Source organism: Panthera onca, chromosome D2, assembly GCF_046562875.1.
Source record: "Panthera onca isolate mPanOnc1 chromosome D2, mPanOnc1 haplotype 2, whole genome shotgun sequence".
Lineage (NCBI taxonomy): Eukaryota > Metazoa > Chordata > Mammalia > Carnivora > Felidae > Panthera > Panthera onca.
In genome coordinates this window covers 55,041,623-55,065,419 of record NC_138349.1, presented here as the reverse complement: position 1 = coordinate 55,065,419, position 23,797 = coordinate 55,041,623, and the positions used below count along the sequence as shown (strand labels likewise).

Below are 23,797 nucleotides of genomic sequence, written 5' to 3'. Positions count from 1 at the left end.
TGTATTCCCTGACGTGCTTACAAAGTCCTGGCACTAAAATCCCAGACTCCATGTGTCTGACAGGAAGGCCTGCCTCATAAGGCCAGCAGGTGCAGTTAAACATAGCTTCTTGACAGATCTGTGAGGCTCAAAGGAGGCCCTCCCTTCAGAGAAGAGATGATGGAGTCTGAAGAACCACCCCCCCCCCCACCTCCCGGAAACTGATGGGGGAACATGCAGACGGATTCCAGAGCACAGGTCCTCGCCCTGTGGATGTTGAGGCTAGGGAGATAGGGAGAGGGACTCAGGATGCTTTCCCAGGAGGTGATTTAGGGTCTGAGCTCTCACCAAATTTCCAGTCCCCTGGAGGTCACAGAACTGTGCCAAAAGAGACACCAAGGTCTCACTTCACTGTCTGGAGCACTTTGCCAAGGTCCCTCCAGCCCACCGTCCTGGTGGAAGCTTGGGCTGGGCTGGACCCAGATAATAAACAGGGCCCTCTGACTTCCGCCACCTGTGAGGATTTCAGCCCAGGTTAGGCCGGGGCCATGCTCCATTCTGTTCAGGTTTCTTTCTTACACGTGGTGAAAATGACCAGGGCGGCAAAAGTGTGTAGATGTTCAAGTTGTTGCTTTTTTAAAAATTTTCCTATTTCTTCTTTTCGGGAAATAACCTATTGTGTCTAAGCCCTGGACTATCCCATTAAATGTCAGGGCCACTGTCTTAAAGAGGCCTGAATTAGCTCATGGCGCTAAGCGTTGAGAAGCCTCAGGAGAAAAACCTAGCAAGCCCAGCTCAAAGCCCGGGAGGCCGGGGCACCACAGGATGCAGGCAGCTGACAAGGAGTCTCGGCTTGTGTTCCAATGCCTAGCACTTCACCACGCTCCAGGTTAAGTTGGCCTTGTACCCGTGAGCCGGCGCTGCCCGGCCGGGCACTGCCCCGCGCGTGGGAGGCAACACGCTGCCCGCCCGACGTCCAGCAGCACCCACCCCACCCTCCGCGGGAGGCGCCGATCGCCACCCCCAGGAGGGTCGGAAGATTACGCGAAGCCGCTCTGGCTGGTCCGCGTGGACCCTACTTCCCCCTTGCTTCGCGGGTCTCGTACTAGGGGAGCCCCGGACTGGAGGCGCGAGAAAGCGGTAGGGCGGGAGGGTGACCTGTGACCGCCCAGAGAGGGTGTGCTTTGGTCTTTGGAAGCCCTGGGGACCGTCACTTGGATCCACCACCCCAACCCCCGGCCTAAAACCAGCGCAGCCAGGGGGATGTCTCCGGCGAGGGATAGGATGGGAGGCCGGTAAGGGCTTGGGAGGCTCTGGCAGGGTGAAACCGCGAAGATCCGTACGCCGCCTCTCCCCCCACCTACCCACCCCGGGGCCGGGAGCTCCTCCCAGTCTCTCTGCGAGGAGGTGGGGGATCCGAGAGGCCCCCAGCGAGTCCCCGGGGAGGGCGGGCCGAGGTGCAGTGCCCGGAACAAAGGCCCACAGAGGGGTCCCGGAGAGCGCGGCTCCCCGGGGGCGGGGGCGGGCCCCCTCCCTCCCCCCTCAGCTCCTCCCTCTCCTCCCCTCCTTCCAGCCAGAGGCCGGGCCGGCGCGCTGCCCAAGCTGCGCCAACTTCGCCAACGGTTCCCAAGTTGCTGGGCGCGCAGGGCTGGGAGCTGGGTGGGGTGAGGAAGGAGAGGAGGAGGAGGAGGAGGAGGAGGAGGAGAGCTCCCCGGGCGCCTTGGACGCGGTTCAGGAATCCGCCGCCGCCGCGGGCCGCTCGCGGGCTCGGGCCCGAGCGGGGAGGGCGCCAGGCAGGACCGCTCGCTCGCTCGCTGCGCAGGACGGCGCCCGCCTGGCGCCGCTTCCCGCTCGGCGTGCGAACCGGCGGGGCCGCGCCTCCCTCCCTCCCCGCCGCCGCCGCCGCCGCCTCCGGTGGGGGCACAGAGCCCGGGCCGCGAGGGATCGGAGCCGCTGAGCTGCTTCTGCCGGGCTCTACGCAGAGGAGGGCAAAGTTGCGAGCGGATGCTGCAAGCGCCGGACCCCAGCCGCTGACAGTCGGATCCGCCCCCGCCGGAGGAGGCTCGGCGGCCGGGGTAAGTAGGGCGCCGGCGTCCCGGAACCGCCGCCGAGGCCCGGGCAAGGCCGCCCAGCCGTGCGCCCCCCAACCTTCCCCGTCCGGGCGGCCCGCCAAACTTTGGAGGAAGAGGGGGCGAAACGGAGCGTGGGAGAGGGAGTTCCCGGCCCAGGGAAAACTCCACGCAGGCACCCGCAGTCCCTAGACCCAGCCCGCACCCAGATTCACAGCTGCCAGGTACTCGCAGCTCATCATCATGCAAGCCACAGACACATCGCGCACTCGCTCTGAGCACACGCCACACGGACTCCGCACCCCGCGCAGGCCGAAATGTACAATTCCGGGGGCGCCAGGGTTTGGATGTTTAGACCAAGCATGCCCTCTTCCCGCCTGCCCTCAAGTAAATCCACGGTCTTTGTCTGCAGCCCCCCCAGTGAGGAGCCCCCACAGCGTGATGGGCCGGGGAAGAGCTGTCTTGTCTTTACAAGTCGTGGCCGGCACCCCGAGGCTAGAAGTGGGGAGGGGGAAACCAGACACTGCAGTTGGATCTCGGGGTTCGGCAGAAGCGAGTCTGGTGTGGAAAGTCCGTGTCTTGGTGATGTGTCTGGGTGTGCGCAGCCCTTCCGGAGGCGAGGCCGGGAGAGAGGAGGGAGTGATTCATAAAACTCAGACCCGGCATGCTGGGCTCTGAGCAGAGTGGAAAAAGCAGCAGGCCGATGCTGCCCTGCGCGGGACAGCTGGGTGGTGGCAGTGACAGGGCTTGCGAGGAAAGCACACAGACCCTCCCCCCACCCCGGGCGGATGTGCTTCCTCAGAGGGACTTCCAGGAGGACCAGCGAAGGAGATTCCAGCCTTGGATGGGTGTGTCAACCGGGGTGGGGGACGTTTAAGGCTCCCAAGGTCTTGAAGAAACCTGGGCAGTGCTGGAGCCCTTCTCATTTTCACTGCACCTGAAGCTGTGTTTATTTTCAGGTGCCCTAGTGTGCTGGGGCCCTGGGATATTTCAAGGATTGTCCTGGACCAAGCACAGTGCTTGGCACACAGCTGGTACTCAGTGAGTAGTTGTTTGATGATTAATGGCACCAATATTAACGTTCGCTAAGGACTCACTGTGAGCCAAGCCTGGTGGCCTCACCTGGGTTGGATTTGGTGTTCCTGCAGAGGAGGAGGCCCTGAGTGGTGCCAGGGAGCCCTGCCTGAGCTGTCTGGAGAAGCGGCCCCAGCGGTATCTTCCACTGTGCCCTGTGGGCTGGCCCTGCGGTCTTGAATCTCATTGTTGACCTATGCTCTCCTAAGAGGGGAAGCAGGAAAGCCTCCATGTCTATACCTGGCTAAGCAGGGGATGGTGTTGCACGCTTCTTCCTGGCTCCTGCTGGCCTGGCTGGAAATGGGTCTCATGAAAGGTCTAGGGGCTGTGTCCTCCGGCAGGGGCTTGGCTCTGGTGGCAGCAGGTGGAGGGGCTAGTCGCAGTCCCTGTACTGAACGTTGGGTGGGTTTCTGTGTGCCCGCGGGCGTGCCTTTCCCAGAGGAGCTGAAACATCTCATGTTCCCGGAACTGGGATCCCAAGCAGTCTTGGGAGTGCTTCCCTACCGGCATGAGATTGAGAGGGTGCAAGGGTATGGGACAAGCTGGCCGAGGAATCACAAGGAGATGTGTCATTCCCCTACCCCTTCGTGATAGGTTCAGTCTGCATTTCTAGCTTCTCCATGGCCTAAATGCTGAAATTAGCAGAGCACGTGGGCAGCACCAGAACTACGTGGGTGGCCCCAGGTGAGAGAGGGAGTGACCTGGACCTGGCCACCTCCGGTTTCGGGTGGCGTGCCACAACCAGTTGTTCCCCGTATCACCTTCCCACCTTGTGTCTTCTGTGAATCAAGAGCCCTGCATACGTTATCTCATTAAGCCTTTCCATCCCTGTGAAGTTAGCATTTTGTGGCCATTTGGCAGATTAGGAAACCGAGGCTCAGAAAGTTAAGTAACTTTTTCGCAGTCGCACTGCTGATGAGGCACAAAGCTGGGATTTGAACCTGGACGGTCTAACTCTGGAACTCACGCTGTCTCCACCATGGAAGGCTGTCTCCAAGGTCCCTACTGGTTCTCCATGGCAACAAAGAAGCCACACTGGCTACTTACTAACGTGGTCCTGGGGCCTCTGACTGCAGTCCTTTTTCCACACTCTCTGCCCAGACTGGGCTACACCATGGGCCATGGGAAATTAAACTCTGGGTGGCTTCAGGCCTCTGGAGCCTTCCGTGTAGAGCTGGAGTTGGGAAATGATGAGAGATTTGGAAGTGAATTGAGGGAGATGTTGCAGTAATTCCAGTGAGAGATGATTTGCTGCTTCTCCGAGAAGACAAAGCTGTCACTTGTGACCATACAAGTCATAAGTTTGGGTTTGGGAGAAATTGCCAGGTAGACATCCTCAGATGGTATTTCCTCTTTTTTTTTTTTTTTTTTTTTCCGGCCCTCACCAGAGTGGAAATCTGTTACACGGGGAAATCAGCCCTCACCTGCCCCCGCCTGCCTGGTGAATATAGAGGGACATGTTGTGGCTGTCCTTCCTACACCTATCATGTGCCCCGGGGCAGTTTCTGGTCCCCAAGAGAGATGGGTGGGACAGAGCTGGGGTGGGGAGTGATAATGCATGGCTCACCTGGTCCCTAGCTTATGCTTTCCCACATGGGCCCCACAGAGGGACAGCGGTTATCAACCCCACTTTACAGATGAGGAAGTGAGGCTCAGAGAGGTGCAGTGGATGCCTAAGGTCACGAAGCTAGGAGCTGGCAAACTATCTGCCTTCAGGCCCCCCTGCAGGCACTTAGGGGCCGCCATGGTCTCAGTCTGGTTTGTACTGTGTACCCCCCAAGGGCTGAGAGGGCTACCTCTCACTGCTCTGCCCACTCCCATCTCCGGCCAGCATGTCTATGGTACGGGAAAAACTGGCAACCTTAGAAAAAGGAGCAACTGGGGCGCCTGGGTGGCTCAGTTGGTTCAGCGTCTGACTTCAGCTCAGGTCACGATCTCGCGGTCCGTGAGTTCGAGCCCCGCGTCGGGCTCTGGGCTGATGGCTCAGAGCCTGGAGCCTGCTTCCGATTCTGTGTCTCCCTCTCTCTCTGCCCCTCCCCCGTTCATGCTCTGTCTCTCTCTGTCTCAAAAATAAACATTAAAAAAAAAAATTAAAAAAAAAAAGAAAAAGGAGCAACTACCCAGCTGGCCCCTCCCACCTTCCCCAGGAAGCCCACTGGGGTGAGCTCCGTGAGCCTTGACAGTGTTGAGCTGCAGGCATCGGCATCGTCTTCTGGCTCCATTGTGGAGTGGACACGCCGTCCAGGATAGAGGTTGGGAGACTGAGTGTGGGGAGAAACTGCCCCACCCGAGGGACAGGGGCTGTTCGTCTGTGCACCCTGGCTCCATCCCAGTGTCTGAGACGTGGAGGCACTTAGGAACACTGTCAGGTGATGGGTGAAGCCCAGGGAGCGGCTGCGAGCGAGCACCTCTGCTGGGAAGTCATAAAGCAAGGGGAGCCAAGGGAATCTTAGCTGGAATCTTAGCCGTGAGGAAACCCAGAAGTCTCTGCGCGTCATGAAGTCACGTAGGAGGAAAAGAAAACAGCTCTCCTTTTCACTCCTTAAACAGAAATAAGAAATAATGTCACCTTTTCTTCCCTGATGAGTAACTAGATGATAGAATGCTGCTTGTCCTGCCCTGAGCACGTGGCTTCCTCAGCTGGGTGTGGGGCGGTCCCTGGCGGGCTGGACAGTCTGTTCTGTGCTTGGAGGTGGACACACTCAGTCTTTGGCTCCATTGCCCCAAATCTGGCTGCTTGCTCCCCCTGCCCTTATCCACCACCGTGGAGAGAGAGGTGGCAGGCAGGCCATGGGAGCGCCCGGCCACCCGTAGCTTCATATCCACCCTCCATTCCTCGCCCTCTTGTCTCTCCCCTTCATATTTCCCTCCCTCCCCTCCTCTCCCCTGCTCCACAAAGATGTCTGTGTGCTGAAGGACTGTGGGTTTCTCTAGGCCCTGGGAAATTTATCACTGGGGTTCTAGAGGACTCTGAAAAGGATTTGGAGGAAAGTGTGGAAAATAAATAAGCCAGGTCCTAGTTCAGCGTCTCCTAAATACCACAAGTAAACAGCCATCTCGGAGGCCAGCCTGGGAAGCACTGTTCGGGCCTCCCGTGGTTACACCTGGCTTACTGGCTGCTTTCACCAGCTCCCTCCTCCCTATTCCCTCCCTGTCCAGCCCCTCCTCCTTGACTTTGGGAGCCTCAAAAGTCAGGGAACACACCGGGCCACCAGGCTGTTCTTATGCTGCGGGAGGCTGGCACACTGGCCACCGGGACCAGGAGGAACATGTGGGAGAAAAGTCCGCCTAGGGTTCCAGCTCAATCCTGTGCCATCTGAGCAAGTCTCAGCCTTGGTCCCACTCAGCGAGGCAGAAGGTGGTGTCTCCGTTGGTGAGTTTTACTTTGATGGTGGAGAACGGTGGGGCTTTTTCCAGCTTTGTGGCACCTGATGAAGCTTTGTGTCTTAAATGTCAGTTTCGAGTAGTTGGACCAAAGCTAACTTCCCCCTCTTGTGTCCATCCAAGGTGGGGCTCACTTGTGAAGAAACCTTCAAAACCCATACATTTAGCTTGAAGGGCTTTCTGGACTAACTAGAATGTCAAGGCTCTTTGCTTTTGGCCGGAGTCATATCAGATTAGGCCATATCAGCTTAGGGTGCTGGTGGTCTAAAAGGTTTCAAGAAGTCCCAGCACTGTTGTAAGTTACTATGCCTATAGGGTAGGAAGCAAATTCATGATCGCTTCAGGACTTCAGTGCATTTAATTGACCACTCTAAAACCCAGCACCTAGTGAGGAGAGCCAGCTGGGGCTCTCTGTGGGGGCAGTTGCTGGCTGGGACCTAGAGAGTGGCTGAGGGGCCTTTCCATTGGATGTGAGCTGGGTCAGCAAATGCAAACCTCCGGAATCTGGGGAGCAGGCACTGCCGGAAGGCTCTGGGTCCTGCCTCTGGCCAGGGAGTCCCTTTGTCATGCTGCTGCCAGGCTACAACAGAGAGAGTACTTGGGTGTGAGCCCCATAACTTGCAGCCTTGGTGGGTTGGTGGGAGAGAGAATGCATACCCATGTACTCACAGACCATCACGCGTATCATCATGGGCATTTCTACACACACACACACACACACACACACACACACATTCAGATATGTCCCCCTTCCCCGCCAAACACAAATATTTCAGTAAACAGCTAGACATAGTATATACCAAAACATTTGTAGGCACAAGTGCGTGCATACACAAATACACAAACACAGGGACACACTCATTCCAAAAGGCAAATTATGTAATGGTTAAGAGCACATAACCTAAAGCCGGAGTGCCTGCAGTACTGCTTAGTGACTGTGTGACCTTGGGCAAGTTGCTTAACCTCTCTGGGCCTTAGTTTCTTAATCGGTAAGAGATTAGTTCACTGACAGCTCTAGGTCCTAGGTGATAGGGCTCTCAGTGAATTAATATCTGTGAGGAGTTTAGAAACATGCCTGTACGTTGAACTAGGTCTGTGTCATAAGTATAATTCACCACATACTCTCTGCCCCAGATACTCAGTCCTGCATTCACAAGACTTCCCAGAGAGGTGCTCAAAAGCTTGTTAGTGAATGGAATCAATCACTTTGCACATTCTGAGCCCTGATTTCTCAGAATGTGTGGCATTTGCTATACTAGACACAAATTAGAATTTATTAGGAAAATAATTGCATCTTCCCTCAGAAAGCTCATTATTTTAACACAGTGTTGGTCCTAACTCCCCCAGAGAAGGCCAAGATTCCTTTAGCAGCAGAGGTTTTCAGACTAGGTGCCACGGAGCCCCAGAGTTCAGTGGGGACCCCTCCGAGGCCTGACGGGAGGGGGCTCCAGGCCTCTCCCCGCCGTGTCTGTGGTATGCATTGGGCTTCTGAGGGAAGTTCTGGTTCAGAAGTCTCCACAGCTCAGCCATTTGAAAGCCCCCCTCTACAGGCAGACCTGCTTCCCTTCTTGTGTGTGTGCATGCCTGTTCACACACGCCGAGCCGGTGCCGGTGTGAGCCCACACAGCCACCTGAGGTGGGGCCCCGGGCCTCCCCCATCTCTTCCCCTCTTCCCTCTTCTCCCTTGCCCTCCAGCTGCCTCACCATCTGCAGAATTCTGGGAAGTGCTAACAAGTCTGAGCCAAAGCAGCGCTATCTGAGGAAATATTTTGAAAACAAACTGGGCCACCCCCCCTGGCTGAGACTACACCAGTTTTCAGCAAGAAATTTCACAACTCGAATCACGCCTGGGGCACATGGGCCTGGCTCCCCTCTGGACAAGGCCTGGGGCCTGCAGGGTTAAGGACAGACGTACCTGAAGAGGCCTCAGATAGAAAGCTATAGCACCTGTGAGGAAGGGGAAGTCAGCCTCCCAGGGGGGATGAAGAACCGAAACACCCATGACCGTGAAGGTCAGGCGCCCTATCTTATTTTTGCTCTGAGGAGCTGTTCTCTGACGGTTCCAGATGTGACCTGCACATCTGGGTGCAGGTGCCCAGGGGTCAGGGGCACGGGAGGCGTTAGTAATGGCAGCTAGCATGCACAGCACCGTGCTCTTAGAACCTTCTGGGCCTGAGACCATGTTCTCACAGGAAGCTCTTAAGGGAGGTTTCTTGTTATTGCCATATTACACACAGGCAGACAGAACCAGAGGCAGAATGCGTTGCCCACATCCCCTGGCTCGAAAGTGCACAGCGGGGTCTGAGCCCTGTGGCCTGGCTCCCGTAACCAGTACCCGGAACCCTGCCACAACCCTGCCGTGTGTGAACCTGCGCGCTGCCGTGGCTGCGGCCCGAGGAGGGACAGAGAGAGCGCACGCAAGAGCAGACATTTCATAACTGGCCAGGGCGTGCCACTGCGCTCTGGCCAGGAAGCTCTGGGGAGGCTGGCTTCAGGGGCAGCTCCGTGAAGGCACTGCGGGTGGGAGTTCGAGCCCTCGGCCTTCCCCAGGCTGACCCGGACGGGGCATTTGTGATGGTCCGTCAGCCTCTTTTGCGAGGCCGGCCATGTGCTTCCCCTTGGCAATGATCTGGCTTCAGGAACTGGCATAGATGGCAGGAGAAGGGATTTAAACAAGTAAGGAGGAACTAGCAGATTGGGGCGGTCCAACAAGATAGGAGGAGCCCCACCCTGGGGTAGGTGCCGAGCTGCTTGGGATGCCAGCGGCTTCCATGGGCCCTGAGATCTTCCCGGTGGATAGCATGCCCCAGTTTCCCCTTCCCCAGCCCTCACCTTATCTTCACTCGTCCACTTTCCAAATTATCCTCTTTCCCCAGACAGTGCATCCAGCTCTGCCTCTCCAGCTGCCAAGAACATTCTCCTTCCTTCTTTTCTGGTGGCCAGCTCCCATTCAGCCCCAGGCCTCAGCTTAGGTGTCACCTCTGGAAGCCTAGGTCAGCTGCCGGCATGTCTCCCCCTTGTCACACTTTACCCCACTGTGTGGCCATTGATGGTTTCATGGTCTGTGGTCTCCTATGGGTAGTGAGCCCTGTGAGGCAGGACAGCGTCTGCCTCGTCCCCCTTGGTGTCCCCAGTGCTTCCACAGCTCCAGTGAGTCCCCACCTGACTGTGGAACCTTGAGTAGTGGATAGGACACAAAGCCACACCGTGCAGGAGAGGACAGTGCTCAGCCTCCCGGATGGGATGCGCTTGTTAGGGAGTGGTCTGAGTCTGCCCCCTCCAACTCACCATGACTCCCACCATGACTCAGCCCCAGCCCCATCAGCAAGTGCTTCTCAGTCCTGTCCCCTTGTGGACTGATGTCCGTTCAGCCCCTCCAGCCCCTCCGGGACTCAGCCCCACCCCCAGGCAACGCAGATCTCCTGTGGCTGAGTCCTTTCCCCTGACCCCAGAGAAGGAAGCCCAGCTGCCTGGGGGTGGGGGTGGGGGTTCCGGCTGAAGCCCTCAAGTTACTCTTGCAGAAGTAGTGGAGCCCTGAGTGCTAAGCTCTCCTCTAGGCCACCCAGGGAGACACATTAGGTGCTTCAGCCCTGGCATCGCCTGTCCAGATACTACATGCCTGCTCATGCCTGACACTGCGCAGGGTAGCCTGGGGGTAGCAGAAAGTGCCCTCGGGCCAGACGGGGAGAGGAGACTTGGGCACAGATAACCACCCTGGAGTCCAACTGTGATGAGCCCACAAAGGTGGACATGAGGGAGGACTTGGGGAGGGCTTCATGGATGAGGTGGGCATTCAGGCGCAAGGAGGGAACTTGGGCAAAGGCAGGGATGGGAGAGTTCAGATCGAATGCAGAGAGTGGCAAGGAGTCCATTTGGACTGAACTGTAATTTGAAGGATGCACGAAGAGAGATGAGGCAGGACCGAGTTGTGGTTGCAGGTGCAGCCTGTAGAGCCAGGCTGCTTGCAAGGGAAGGGAACCCTGCTCCCCACATGCTGTGTGACCATGCCAAGTTGCTTAACCTCTCTGTGCCTCAGTTTTCTCATTTGTAAAATGGACATGCTAATAATACCCACCATATGGGGGTGATAGGAGAATAAAATGTGTCCCTGTGCAAGTGTTTACAGCAGTGCCTCACACAACGGTAAGCATCAAGAAGAATGAGCTATTATTTTTTTAATAAATGCAGCTAGAAAAGTAAATTGAGGTCAGATCATAGAGGCCCTTGAATGTCATACTTTACATTTGCTAAGCACCTGCTGTGTGCCAAGTATTTTACAGACCATCTCACTAAGCCCCATACAACCCAGCAAGGTTGATAGCAATGTTTCCATTTTATAGACGAGGAAACAGCTTCAAAGAGGCAGGTTAACCTACCCAAGATCACTTGGCCAGAAGGAGTCAGGGGCAGTAATGAAATCCAGGTCTTTCTGGCAGTTAGGTCTTCCCTCAATGTGGAGATTGGAGAGACATGACAGGGAGCATGGGGGTCACAGTTAGGAGCAGAGCACCAATGCTATAGCCGTGGGGTCCCGGGGGCAGGGAGGACAGGAGGTGCCAGGGGAAGGAGAGATACCATGCAAGCCTGAAGGGCAAGGAGACAGGGAGGGTGAGAGGCCCAGTACACAGCTCCCATTCACAGCCCAGGGGTACCACTGAGTCATCCTGGGAAAGCATGACATCACTGAGTCTCACGGTCTGCTGCCTACCTGCCAGCCTGCCCTCTGGGGTTCTCTGGTGTCCTTGTGCCCAAAGTCCTGCAAGGGACCTTCGGGTAGCAGAGCCAGGTCAGCCTTCTGGCTTCCTGTCCTGAGTTCTCCTCTCCGGCTGCTGTCTCCCACCTTCCCCGCATTCTCTTCCCTGCCTGGGGTCTCCCGTACCCCCACTCATAAGCTCAGCTTTGGCAGGAGCTTCTGGAAGTGGTGATGGACATGAAGAGCTTCCAAAAGTACATCCTTGCCAGGCCTCGGATTGTAATTCTGGGAATCCCAGTGTTGGAATCACTTTTAAAAAGTAAAGTCTGGTTGAGCTGTGTGCCCAGCACTCTGACAGGTCCCAAAGGCCTCTGCCTTCCTTGTAGGTACAGTTGAGTATCTGAGAGCTCTGTGTGTACTAAGCATCCTCAGGCTGAGTGATGTATTTGCATCTGTCTGATTGCATGAGGTAGCCCCATTTTACAGATGCCAACACTGAGGCCCAGAGAGGTTAGGTGACTTGTCCAAGGCCACACAGCCAAGATTCAAACCCTCAGCTGTCCAACTAAAGCTGTGCCTATGCTCTTAGCCACTCCACCATCCAGCTGCACGACAAAGCCATCAGAGAATCATAGGAGATAGGGCGTATGAACCTATGTCTGCCAAATAGTGTGGTGCAGACAGGAAGTGCCAGGAAGAGTTTTCATCCTTCAGTGTGGATCACTCCCCAGAGTTTCTTGGAGATTGTGGATCCATTTAGGAGGCGGCAGGGAGCACCCAGCTTCTTGGCCATGCAAACCCTGCTGACATGGCCATTTAGGGTGAGACTCACCTCTCTGGAAGGAGCACGGGGGCTCAGAGGATGCCTGTTCTGTTTTTGGTGGGCCAGACCTGGAAAAGGAGAGTGAGTCAAGAGAGGGGCCGAGTGCCAGCTTCCTCGGCCCGGTCTGCAGGCGCAGGATGCCAGGCTGACGCAGCTGCTGCTGGGACTCCCAGCCCCGTCCCACCCCAGCCGCTCCAGCTGGGAGGAGGGGCCCATGGCCAGCCCTGTGCTGAACGGTGTCCTCCCCCTCCACAACCTCACAAGGGAGGCATGGTCACCCCCATCTTCCAGGCGAGGACACTGAGGCTTAGAGAGGTTTTCTGGCTCACCTGAATTCCCTGGGCTGGAAAGGGGAGAAACGGACACTCTTAAGTCTTCTTTTCTGCGGAGACAGAGGAGGGAGGAGTTCAGCTGCCCTCTGACACCGAGAGTACAGGCCAGCTCTGTTCTCAGGCTTGCATTTCTGCTTCATTCTGCAGTCACCGCGTCCCTGTGTTGCCGAGAGAATGGCCCTCTGGGTGAGAGAGAAAAGCTCAGATTTCCCTTGGGCTATGAGTTACCATTTTTTCAGGAGTACTTTTGAAGCCACAGGGGCCTCCTCAGGCCTCCAGCGCTGGCTCCTTCTACACCAGATAGCCAGCCCCGCCCGAGTCCTGCCCTGGAAACTAAGGGCCTCCACGAGACACCTGGCTTAGGTGATTACCCAGCATGTGACTCAACTGACCAGTGCTGATTACCCAGCATGTGACTCAACCGACCGGTGCTGGATTCTCAGGGGTCCCTATCCCCTTTTTAATGCCCAAGTCCCAGGTTAGCACAAGTCCAATGGCCCTCCCCACAACTATGTGGGGATCCCCCAGGATTCCACAGCCTGCAGGGTGGGTCCTCCTGACACTGTCCCCCCCCCCCCAGCCCCCAGGACCCCTCGGGCTTCAGGGGTGGCCACGCCCCCCTCACACCTAGAAGGGAGGGGACCCAAACCAGTGACTCCCCACCCCCCCAACATAGTAACAATTTCCGGAGAGTTGTTGCTTTTCTTGCGGGGAACATAGACTGTTAAGTTTGACTGTAGGGACAATTCTGTTTCCCGTTGCCTCCAAATTTTCCTTTCGGGCTTTGCCTCTGCTTAAATTTTCATACAGAGGCCTGTTAAAATGACTTCTAAAATGGGAGTCTTCACCTCAAAAGAACTCTGCCTCTACCTCTACAGGTAGAAAACTGGTACCTGCTTTTAATTTTTTTTTTTTAGTTTAAGTTTTATGAATTCAGTAATACATGCCCATGGTCCGAAATTGGAAAGGTACAAAAGGGTATATGGTGAAATGTCTTTCAAACTGAGGCACTACCCAGAGAATAGCTGCCCCCAGACAGTGTGATCACCGTCCTGGGTCACTGCTAGGCCAGTGAGTGCTCCCTCCCAAGCTGTGCTGGCTGCTGCATCCCAGCCTCCCGCCACCCCTCCTCCCCCAGCAGTCACCTTCGACTCTTCCACCCACGAGACACAAAGGCTCCCACGTCCTTCATCCCCTCCAGCCCCAGCATGGCCCCTCAGCTTCCAGGGGAGCATTCTTCTGTGCTCCCAGCTGCCGCCTCTCCATTTTCCCCTCTTGCCTGGCTGGGCTGGGGTCTGCAGCTGTGGCCTGTGGGGTCAGGGCCTGACCATGGTGATCGGACCGGACATGCTGCCTCTTGGCCAGACTGCATGTTCAGAGTCCCCTGGGCGTGGGGGCTCACATAGACAGGCCGACCCTTCTCCACTGCTATTTGGAGTGTGACTGAGTGTGACCTAGGCCTCCCTTGCTCCCCTCCCCTCCTCTCTCCCCCTTCCTTCCCTTCATCCCTCCTCCTTTCCTTACATGTTTATTTGGTGCTGTATAGCGAACGTTAACTTTAATATATATGAATGGAGCAAGGCAGAGAAATAGTGCCAGGAGAGCAACGTGCTAGAGATTTGCTGTAAGCCGACCCCGCCTTTCACTTCGTGGCCTTCCATCTCTAGCTGGGTGACCTTGGGCAAGTTGCTTACCTTCTCTGAAACTTCCTTTCTCACCTGGATAATGAAGGCAAGGATGGCGGTAAGGATCCAGACTGTGCACAGGGCTGGCATGAGGACCAGGAGTAGCAGAAAGGCTTTCTAAGGAGGAGAAGGTGACATATGTGTGGGGGTGGGAGGGGGCAGTGCTTTTACTCTGGGGGACTGATGATGGCTGATGGCTGTGGGGGCTGGATCAAGGAGGGCTCTGGGGACAGGTGGGGTTTGGCCTCAGCCTTAGGAGAGACTTTGGCCAGACACAATGAGGGAGGGGATGACCCCTGGGTTCTGCCTGCCCTCCCGTGGGAATGCCTTTTCTCTGTCTCCACCCAGTAATGGACCCTCAGCTTTGTTATTTTTTAAGTACTGACTTTATAGTTTTTATAATCGTGTGCAAAATAGATGCTTAGTGTGCAAAATTCAAGTAAAATGGACAAATGCAGAGAAGAAAGCAACAACTCCCCCCCCCCCCCCCCCCCCCCCCCCCCCCCCCCCCCCCCGCTCCTTCCGCCACCAGTCCCACCACCCAGCTAGTTATTTCATCCACATACTTCTCCGGGCACATGTACATGGAAGAGGGGGCGGTGGAGAGAAGGTTTTACAAACATGGGGAAATGCACAATTTAGTTTAAGTTTTAGACCAGTGTTGTAAGGAGGCCGTGTTCCAAAGCAGTCCCTCTTATTGTTCAAGGCCTCCCTGAGGGCATTGTGTGGGGGAAGGGAACTCACACGCTGTGATCTTTAAAGCCTCCTAATTCAGACCCCTTACAAAAGGGGAGCCAGCTGAAATAGGTACATACTGGCTCCAGAAGAGTGCTTATTAACCTTCAGACTAAAACCTCAAAGATACGCAGAACTGAAACAAAACTCTTACGAAACCCGTGTGTATCTTTATGACACGTGCACTCTGATATTTTCGGTTCTATACAGTTCTATTTTATTTTTTACAAAAAAGTTTGCTGACCTACCAAAGTGATGGCAGGCTGGAGTTTTAAAAGTATTGCTCTAGAAGAGTGATTTTCAAACTTTACAGCAGACTCACCTGCAGAACTTGTTGGACACGCCCCCCCAGAGATTCTGATTGAAGAGGTCTGGGGAAGGGCCCGAGAATGTGCATTTCCACCAAGTTCCCAGCTGCTGCTGCCACTGGCCCCGGACCCCGCTTTGAGATCCGACCAGCCTAGATTGTTTTTTAAAGCAAGGTGCTTCCTGGCAGAGACTTCCAGAGGACTTGCTTTATTCAACAGATGAGAATTGCCGATGGCTAACACGAGAATTAGGTCTCTGGCATTTTTGAAGGTGCTGGTCAGGCACTATCTTTGGGATCTTAAATGCCACCCTCCTGAAATCCAGCTTACTCTATTAATGTCAAGTGCCGCATGCAGAAAAGGTCTGCTAAGCAAAGGGACATTTATGCCCAGCCCTGGTTGAATTACCTGTCTCTTAAATCCCAAACCCACAGAACATAAAACCCTCCCAGCCCTTTTGAAAACACTGTTCTTCTATAGGGAATGAAAGGTGCCATTTACTATGCAGAATTCACCTTTCTGGTTTTTTAAAGGGAAGAAGGTAAGTCAAGCATGACCACCCCATGGGGAAAGCTGTTCCTCCCACTCCGGTTGGGGTCTGGTGGGTTTCACTGGCTGTCGCTGGATTCCCAACTTTCACCAGAACCTCGTCCTGACACTGTAACTGAGCGCGCATCAGCACTGGGGTTTCCCAGCCCTGCTGACTTCTGAGACTGGCCTAATGTTTTACGCTGCTTCTGCTCCTCCAACCAGGGAACTCTCAGCCCCCACGCCTAATCCTCCCCCTTCACAGCCTTGGGGCCCCCTCCCCAGTCTTGCAATCCTCTAGAAGCCAGCCCTCAGCTGGGAGCAGCCTCGTGAGGGAGGGAAGTGTTAAATGGGCACAGAGCCCCTCTGTTCCATTAACAATGGCCCGTTGATGACTGGATTCAGCCCAGGACGGCCCCCTTGACTGGACTTTGGGGAGGAGGAAGGACTCCAGCGCCCCCCCCCCCCCTCCCAGGCAGCCATTTCTGGGTGTGAAGTTGATTCCAGTGCTGGCCTCTGCCCACAGAACCTCATTCTTCAGGCCCTGATGCAGCAGTGAGAGACCCTCTCACCCTTCCTATCCCTTCCCAGGGGTAGTTTGGGGCCCCAGGAGTGATTTAGTTCAGTGTGATTCAACAAACATCTATTGAACAGCTGCTGGGCAGGGAGGCTCAGTGCTAAGTAGCTGTGGGGAGTGAGACTAGCTGCTGACATGGGTTCAATGCTTATTATGGTCAACCCCATCCCTGGCTGCCGAGCAGAGTCACCAAGGAGCTTATAAACATTTCAGTGTGCAGCTCACTCCACCCCGGATTTTCAGGAGTGAATCTTAGGCCCTGATGTTTTATAAAAGCTCTCAGAGTGATTCTCATTCCCAGTGGAGCCTACTATTGGTTAGACACTGTGCTAAGCATTGAACTTGTAGTACCCATTTTATGAGGTAGGTGCTTGTGGGAGGCTGAATAATGGCTCCCCAAAGATGTCTACACATGAACCCCACTCTGGATGTGTTACTTCCCCATGGTAAAGGGACTTTGCAGTGTGACGAAGTTAAGGATTTTGTGATAGGGAGATTATCTGGGAGATACCCTGGATTATCCAGTGGACCCAATGTAAGCATAAGGGTCCTGATAAAAGGGAGATTTGAGGGCCACCTGGGTAGTTCAGTTGATTAAGTGTCCGAATTGAGCTCAGGTCATGATTTCGCAGTTTATGGGTTTGAGCCCCACGTCGGCTTATGCTGCCAGCTCAGAGCCTGAAGCCTGCTTTGGATTCTGTGTCTCCCCTCTCTCTCTGCCCCTCCCCCACTCTTGCTCTGTCTGTTTCTCTCTCAAAAATAAATGAACATTAAAATTTTTTTTTTTTAAAAAAGGGAGATTTGAGTATAGAAGAGAAAGTCAGAGTGATGCCTCAAGAAAAAAAGACTCAACCAGCCATTGCTGGCTTTGAAGATGGATGAGGGGGCCATGGGCCATGGAAAGCAGGAAGCCTCTAGAAGCTAAGCTGGAAAAGGCAAGGAAGCAGATTCTCCCCTCAGGCCTCTGGAAGGAATGAAAGCCTGTTGACACCTTGATTTTAGTCCAAACTGACCTTGGAATTCTGACATTCAGAACTTTTTTTTTTTTTTTTTTAACATTTATTTATTTTTGAAAGAGAGCACGCATTCGTGAGCGGGGGGGAGGGGCAGAGAGAGGAGGAGACAGAATCTGAAGCAGGCTCTGTGCTCTCAGTGCAAAGCCAGACAATGGGGCTCGAACCCATGAACGGTGAGATCATGACCTGAGCTGAGGTCAGATGCTCAACCGACTGAGCCACCCAGGCACCCCTGACATTCAGAACTCTTAAGGTAATACATAGGTGTTGTTTGAAGCCACCGAGTTGATGGTCGGGTGTTACAACAGCTATAGGAAATGAATACAGGGCTATTACTACCTGTTTTACAGGTGAGACACAGGGAGGTGAGACAGTCACCTGGGGTCACACAGCTGGTGGGTGACAGAGCTGGAACAGGAAGAGCTCAGGTGTGTCGGACCCCTCACTCAGTGTGCTCTCCACCTCACTGCACTGCCCCTCTTTGCAGCCAGACAGACATGGGTCTGAATCCAAGCTGCGACCCATTCTTTCTGGTGTCCTTTGCTAATGGTGGGGTCCATTTGGCCAGGGAGAATATATGCAGGGGTGGGCGGGCGGGTGGAGGAAAGCTAGGGTGGGCCAGGTTGTCCCCCAGTGGAATGCCCTGTTTGAACTTCGTTCGATTCTGGAGGAATGGTGCCCACGGGCACTGTCCCCGGTCTCCTCTACTGAGGAGATGACACCATCTTTCAAGGTCACGCAGTCTCTAGGATCTGGCCCTACTACAGCAGACCAGCCCCTGTTCAGAACCACAGGGTTGGGCAGGAGCAGCTTCCACTCAATGTCACCCGCAGCCAGCACCAGCTGCTTATCTGGGACAGCCAGCAGGCTCCTATTTCCTGGGAGGCCGGCAGTGGCCTTGTGCCTTCAAAGGATGTTTCTTCCAAGACTCTAAGAACCCTGTTATTTGAGGTCGCGTGTGTCTCTTTGAGGAGTGTGAGACAAACAGAGGGTCTAGAGGGTTGTCTAGAGTCACACAGCAAGTAGGTGACAGGTCCTGGTAGACCAGTCCCAGCTAGAACTCTCAGCTGCCCTCTGCTATATGCCTCCCACCTTTTGGCTAAACCGGTTTGTTCAGTGATTCAGCATAGTGGTTGCATTCATGAACTGTGGAGCCAGACTGCCTGGGTTCAAACCCCAGCTCTCCCTTGTGCCTGAGGGCAGGTTGTTTGGCCTCTCCTGGCCTAGGTGGGGATGGTGATCAGTACCTAGAAAGGTACTGCCCTACCTTCCTGTAGGGTTGTCCTGAGGACTAAACACATATGTGTGAGGTGCCTTGTTTCTGGTCAGGGTTAACTTGTTAGTATTCAGCTCCCCTGGGGCGCAGGCTGTCTCTTCCCCACTCTGTTCCCAGTGCCTCGGCCCCTGCTTGGCCCAGAGCAAGTACTCTGCAAATGAATTAACTTGTCCAATGTGAGCCTTTATCATCCAGAGAGGTTCCCTAGGTGCTTTCCCCAGACTTTTAACTTGTTACAAGTTCTACCTTAGTTCTTCAAACCCTTCTCCTGCTCCTTCTTGCCTGGGAGCTGTAGAATGGCCCTAAAGAAGCCAGGGGCATGCCCAATTCTCACAAACCGTGAGTGCCCGTGTTACACAGTTGGGAAGGCCCTGCCAAGCTCTCCCGGGGGTCCGGGCCCTGTGGCAGCACTCTTTGCACACCGAGTCTTGTGTGGCCTCTCCTGGACCCTGTGCCTGTTCCCAGCGTCTCTTCCACTGGGAAGCCAGGCCTTCCAGCTGATGGGGGGGTGGGGGGGATGTCACAGACCATGTCAGTCCCTCCAGTCCTGCCTCCCTCTTTTGCTTTCTCCTTCTGTAAGGATGGGGCTTCCTCATCAGGTTCTACTTCCTCACTCAGCCTGCCCCGCAAAAAGCCCCCAAGGTTTATCCTTGCACATGAATAGATCCCAGGGGGGTCACCAGTTCATGGTTCTACAAAAAGCCAGACTCAGAGTTCCAGTTTGGATTCAACCGGTTCACTCTCCTGCCCCCAGGAAGACCGTTTCTGCTCAGGCTTCTTACCCACCTCTAGCAGCATTTTCAAAGACCTCTTTCAACCCTGCCTCTGTGGTGAGAGCCAGTTTCCTTTCTTTTGCTGTTCAATTAAACTTTTTAAATTGTCTAAGTTTTAAAGTCTACTTAGTTGATACACAGTGTTATATTCGTTTCAGGTGTACAATACAGTGATACTATAATTCCGTATATCACCCGGTGCTCATCGTGACAAGTCTACTCCTTAGTCCCCAATTTTTAAATTTTTTGAGGTTTGAGACAATTACAGGTATACATGCAATTTTAGGAAGTAAAACAGAAAGATCCCATGAACCATTACCCAGTTCCCCTTATGGTAACATCGTACAAAAGTCTTACACAAGATCACGACACAGACTTGCTCTGGGCCAAGCAGGGGCCGACAGTGACGCTGACAGTCGAGACAGAGCCCCGCAAGGATCCCTCATGTTGCCTTTTATAGCCCTAACCACGTCCCTCCCGCCCCCACCCCTAACTTAGCTCCTGACAATACTAATCTGTTCTTCCGTCTTTACAGTTTTGTCATTTCTAGAATTTTATATAAATGGAATCATGCAGTACGTAACCTTTTGAGACTGGCTTTTTTTTGCTCAGTACCCCTGGAATGCATCCAAGTTGTGTGTAGTAATAATCCATGCCTTTTTTTTTTTTTAAGTTTATTTATTTTGAGGGGAAATGGGAGGGGCAGAGGGAGCGGGAAAGAGAGACTCCCAAGCAGGTTCCACACTCAGCACGGAGCCCAACTTGGGGCTCGAAGTCATGACTGTGAAATCATGACCTGAGCCGAAATCAAGAGTCTGGTGCTTAACCCACCGAGCCATCCAGGAACCCCAGTTCATGCCTTTTTATGGCTGAGTAGTATCCCATGGTTTAGGGGAGCTGGTTTCAAATGGACTGCTCCAACACAGACCTAGAAGTTCCCCCAAGTGCTTGTGTCCTGAGTGAAACAGGGAACACAGACCTGTTCACCTGGCATGGCCATCTGTCCCTGGTCAGCAAGGGATCAGCAACCCTCCCTCCCCCCAGCCCCCCCCCCCCCCCCACCCAACCACCAGTCTGGTCTTGCTCCTGAGCTGGTGCCACAGGCAGGTGCTCCTTAAGCAAGCTGGATGGGCTAAAGCCTGGCTTTCAGTCCTTGCCCATTCTAGGTTAGAACCACCCGCGGAGCTTTAAACAATCAATGCCCAAGCCATACCCAGACTAATTCACTCATAATCCCTGGGGGTGGGACCCAGGCCTCAGTAACTTCTGAACACCCCCTCCCCCAAACCCCTGCCCCAGCCAGGTGACTCTCACCTGCTACCAAGCAGAGCGCAGGCTGACTCTTAGCAAAGGCCCAAGAGCCATGCTGTCCCTCTAGCCATGGCAGACGTCACCAAGCAATCACAGATAGCACTCTTCTCCTGTGAGACGTACTTTTTCAGATACAGCGCGCTGGGCAGCCACTTCCAATTTATCAGCCTTGGCCCAGGAGTTGAAATTGACTTGCCCTCCCAGCTGGGAAGCCTGAAACTATTTGGCGATGGCCATGTTCAGGCCTGAGGCCTGGTGCATTGCATGAGTGTCCCTCCCAATAATGCTTTCTAGTGACCAGTAGTCACAGGGGCAGCAACGGCTACAGTAGGCAAGGATTGTCTGGGCTGGTCCCACAGGAAAAGCAATGAATCCACCCGCACCCTTCCCCTGCAGCAGCCTACACCCCAGCTGAGCGAGAGATGCTCAAGGGGAGTGCACACCAACAGCACTCCTAGCGTGGTAGGCTCTGGCTTATAAAGACCAGCCTGTATGCAGAGTCTCCCACAAGCTTACCCGATGCTCGCAACAGCTCAGAACAGTTAAATACCTTGCCCACGGTCACCAGAGTGAGTGGGAGAAGAGGGACCCGATCCAACTCGGATTCTAAGTCCAGGGTCCTCTGTCCAGTGTTCAGAGTAGGCAGCTGACTGCCTGGACCTCTCCCCACCCTCAGACTCTCCTTTCCCAGGGCCGGGTACAGATAGGCTCCGACGTGGCCATAGATCAGCTCAGACCATAGCAGAAGTCAGTGTGGGCTAGGACCCCTCTGCCCCTCTCTCTCCTACCCCTGGCTGCCCCCCACAGATGCAGTACTGGTTGGATGGTGGGCAGAACTCCCTGGTGAAAAAGAGAAGAGGCTGGGTCCCTTTTTTTTTTTTTTTTTTTTTTTTTGTCACAAGGAATAAAGCCCCTTCCTACTGCTAATGCACCATTATATGGGGGCTTGAGGAAACTGTAGGACTACAAGTACCCCAGAGGATCCAAACTCTGTTTCTTCTGCACAAAAGCCAGGAGGGTTGGAAGAATAGGGAACAAAAGAAATTCTGTCCATCCTGTCCTGTACTTGGAGGTTTTCTGGGCACAGAACGTTCTGGAGTCCCGTTAGGAAGTTCAGTAAGTAGGATAGAGCAGGAAGGGGGTCCTGGGCTTATGTATTGAGAGTTTTTCCTCCCCGGTGATCTCCGAAATGCTGTTGTGGACTTCTCTTCACAAAGGCACAGAGTGAGGTGGGAAAGCTGTGTGACCATATTGAGGGGCACCCCCGGTCCCCCCCGCTGCAGCCACAGGCTTCTCCTGAGCGTGTTCACCTACGATGTGCCCGTATGCGTGTATACATACTGGCACACATTTCTGGTTGAAAGGTTGCTGATCAATAAAACTAACAAAAGCCCCCAAACCCGCAAATGAACACAGCCCTTTGTAGTAACGAGCACGACCAAAAACAGAAATCAAAGGGCACATACGGAATGAGGGAGGAAAAGAACTCCATGGCCCAGAAGATTCCTAGCCTTCTTAGGCTGCTCCTCCTGAAGTAGGAATGGCCAATATGTGACACACGTGTCACCCCGTTCCCCTCTTACACACGTGGCAGACATCACTAATCAACCACCACATTCTTTCTCATGGAAAACAAGCTTGACCTCAGTCTTCTCACAGGGCTCTAGGCAGTCAATACCAATCTTCGGCTCATGGCTTTGGCTCGTGGGTTGAGAATTATTTGCTGTCCTCAGCTTAACAGCGTTCTTCGGTTTAAGATACTGGAAACCTGGGACAGTCACCATCTTTGTCAGGGCTCCCTCTTCCTCCTGCTGGGTTAAGTTTCTCCCAGAGCTTCTTAGACACACTTGGTCGATCAAGTACATGTTGAGCACTAACTGTGTAGCAGGCAGTGGATTAGAACACAATTCCATATACTCTTTTTTATTCCAGTTTATTTCATAACCACTTCCTTTTTTTTATTTGGAAAGGGTAATTAACATGGTAACACATTCAAGCAATACGAGAAGGTATCCGTGAAAAGTGGGTCCCCATTCCCGCCCCCGTTTCCCACTTTCCCTCAGCCACTCTTGCCAGTTTCTTGTTTTTCTCTCTTAGAGGCGTTCTGTGTACCAGCATTTGCGCATGTCCACCCCCGATTTTCCACAGATGGTAGTAATACCTCACATGTTCTTGCTCCTTGCTTGTATCACTCATATCTTGAACAGCATTTCACATCAGCCCATAGAGAGCTGCCTCTTTCTTTTTAATCAGCACAGAGTATTGTGCTGATAAAGGTACCATCATTTATCTAACTAGTTTTTTGTTTTGGGTGTGGGTCTTTCTTTCTTCTTTTTTTTTTTTTTTTTTTTTTTTGCCTATTAACACACACTAAGGTTATGTTCAGCCTTTTGCCATTAGAAACAGTTTACTGTTGTAGGTATCCTTGTAACTGTGCAGTGTATCTGCAAGTGTTATCTGCAGAATTAATTTCTAGAAGTGGTATTGCTCGGTCAAAAGGAGTGCGTATTTATTTATTTTATTTTATTTTATTTTAATTTTTTTTTAACGTTTATTTATTTTTGAGACAGAGAGAGACACAGCATGAACGGGGGAGGGGCAGAGAGAGAGGGAGACACAGAATCGGAAGCAGGCTCCAGGCTCTGAGCCATCAGCCCAGAGCCCGACGCAGGGCTCGAACTCGCGGACCGTGAGATCGTGACCTGAGCTGAAGTCGGACGCTTAACCGACTGAGCCACCCAGGCGCCCCAGGAGTGCGTATTTAAAACTGTAATGGTTTGGGGCGCCTGGGTGGCTCAGTCGGTTGAGCATCCAACTCTTGATTTCGGCTCAGGTCATGATCCCAAGGTCGTGGCATTGAGCCCTGCATTGGGCTCTGTGCTGAGAATAGAGGCTGCTTAAGGGTCTCTCTCTCCCTCCCCCCTGCCCCTCTCCCCCTGTTTTCTCTCTCTCCCTCTCTCCCCCTACCTTTCTCTCCCATTCTCTCTCTCCCTCTCAAATAAATTAAATTTTTTAAAATTGGTGATGGTTTTGCCAAATTGTCCTTCAAAAAGGATACTCCCCAGGGGCGCCTGGGTGGCTCAGTCGGTTAAGCGTCCGACTTCAGCTCAGGTCACGATCTCACGGTCCGCGAGTTCGAGCCCTGCGTCGGGCTCTGGGCTGATGGCTCAGAGCCTGGAGCCTGCTTCCGATTCTGTGTCTCCCTCTCTCTCTGCCCCTCCCCCGTTCATGCTC

The 23,797-nt window shown here is 54.0% G+C and overlaps 1 protein-coding gene and 1 long non-coding RNA gene across 4 annotated transcripts in view; one reads left to right on the top strand and one right to left on the bottom strand.

Annotated features, from left to right (window-relative positions):
* Positions 1-1,066: 1,066 nt before the first annotated feature.
* CHST3 (carbohydrate sulfotransferase 3) overlaps positions 1,067-23,797 on the top strand; it is a 37,514-nt gene continuing 14,783 nt past the window's right edge. For 2 of the 3 annotated variants that reach the window (XM_060642487.3, XM_060642486.3), the window contains exon 1: positions 1,319-2,054. The gene's annotated coding sequence lies outside the window, so the exon portion shown is untranslated. Of the gene's footprint in view, positions 1,275-1,318; positions 2,055-23,797 lie in introns of those variants that run through there. The other variant, XM_060642488.3, reaches the window with a different exon arrangement.
* LOC132685309 (uncharacterized) lies at positions 5,262-12,916 on the bottom strand. The gene is made up of 3 exons (XR_009613040.2): positions 12,352-12,916; positions 12,032-12,090; positions 5,262-5,663 (listed from the first exon to the last, which is right to left on the bottom strand). It is a non-coding gene; the product is annotated as an uncharacterized LOC132685309 (long non-coding RNA).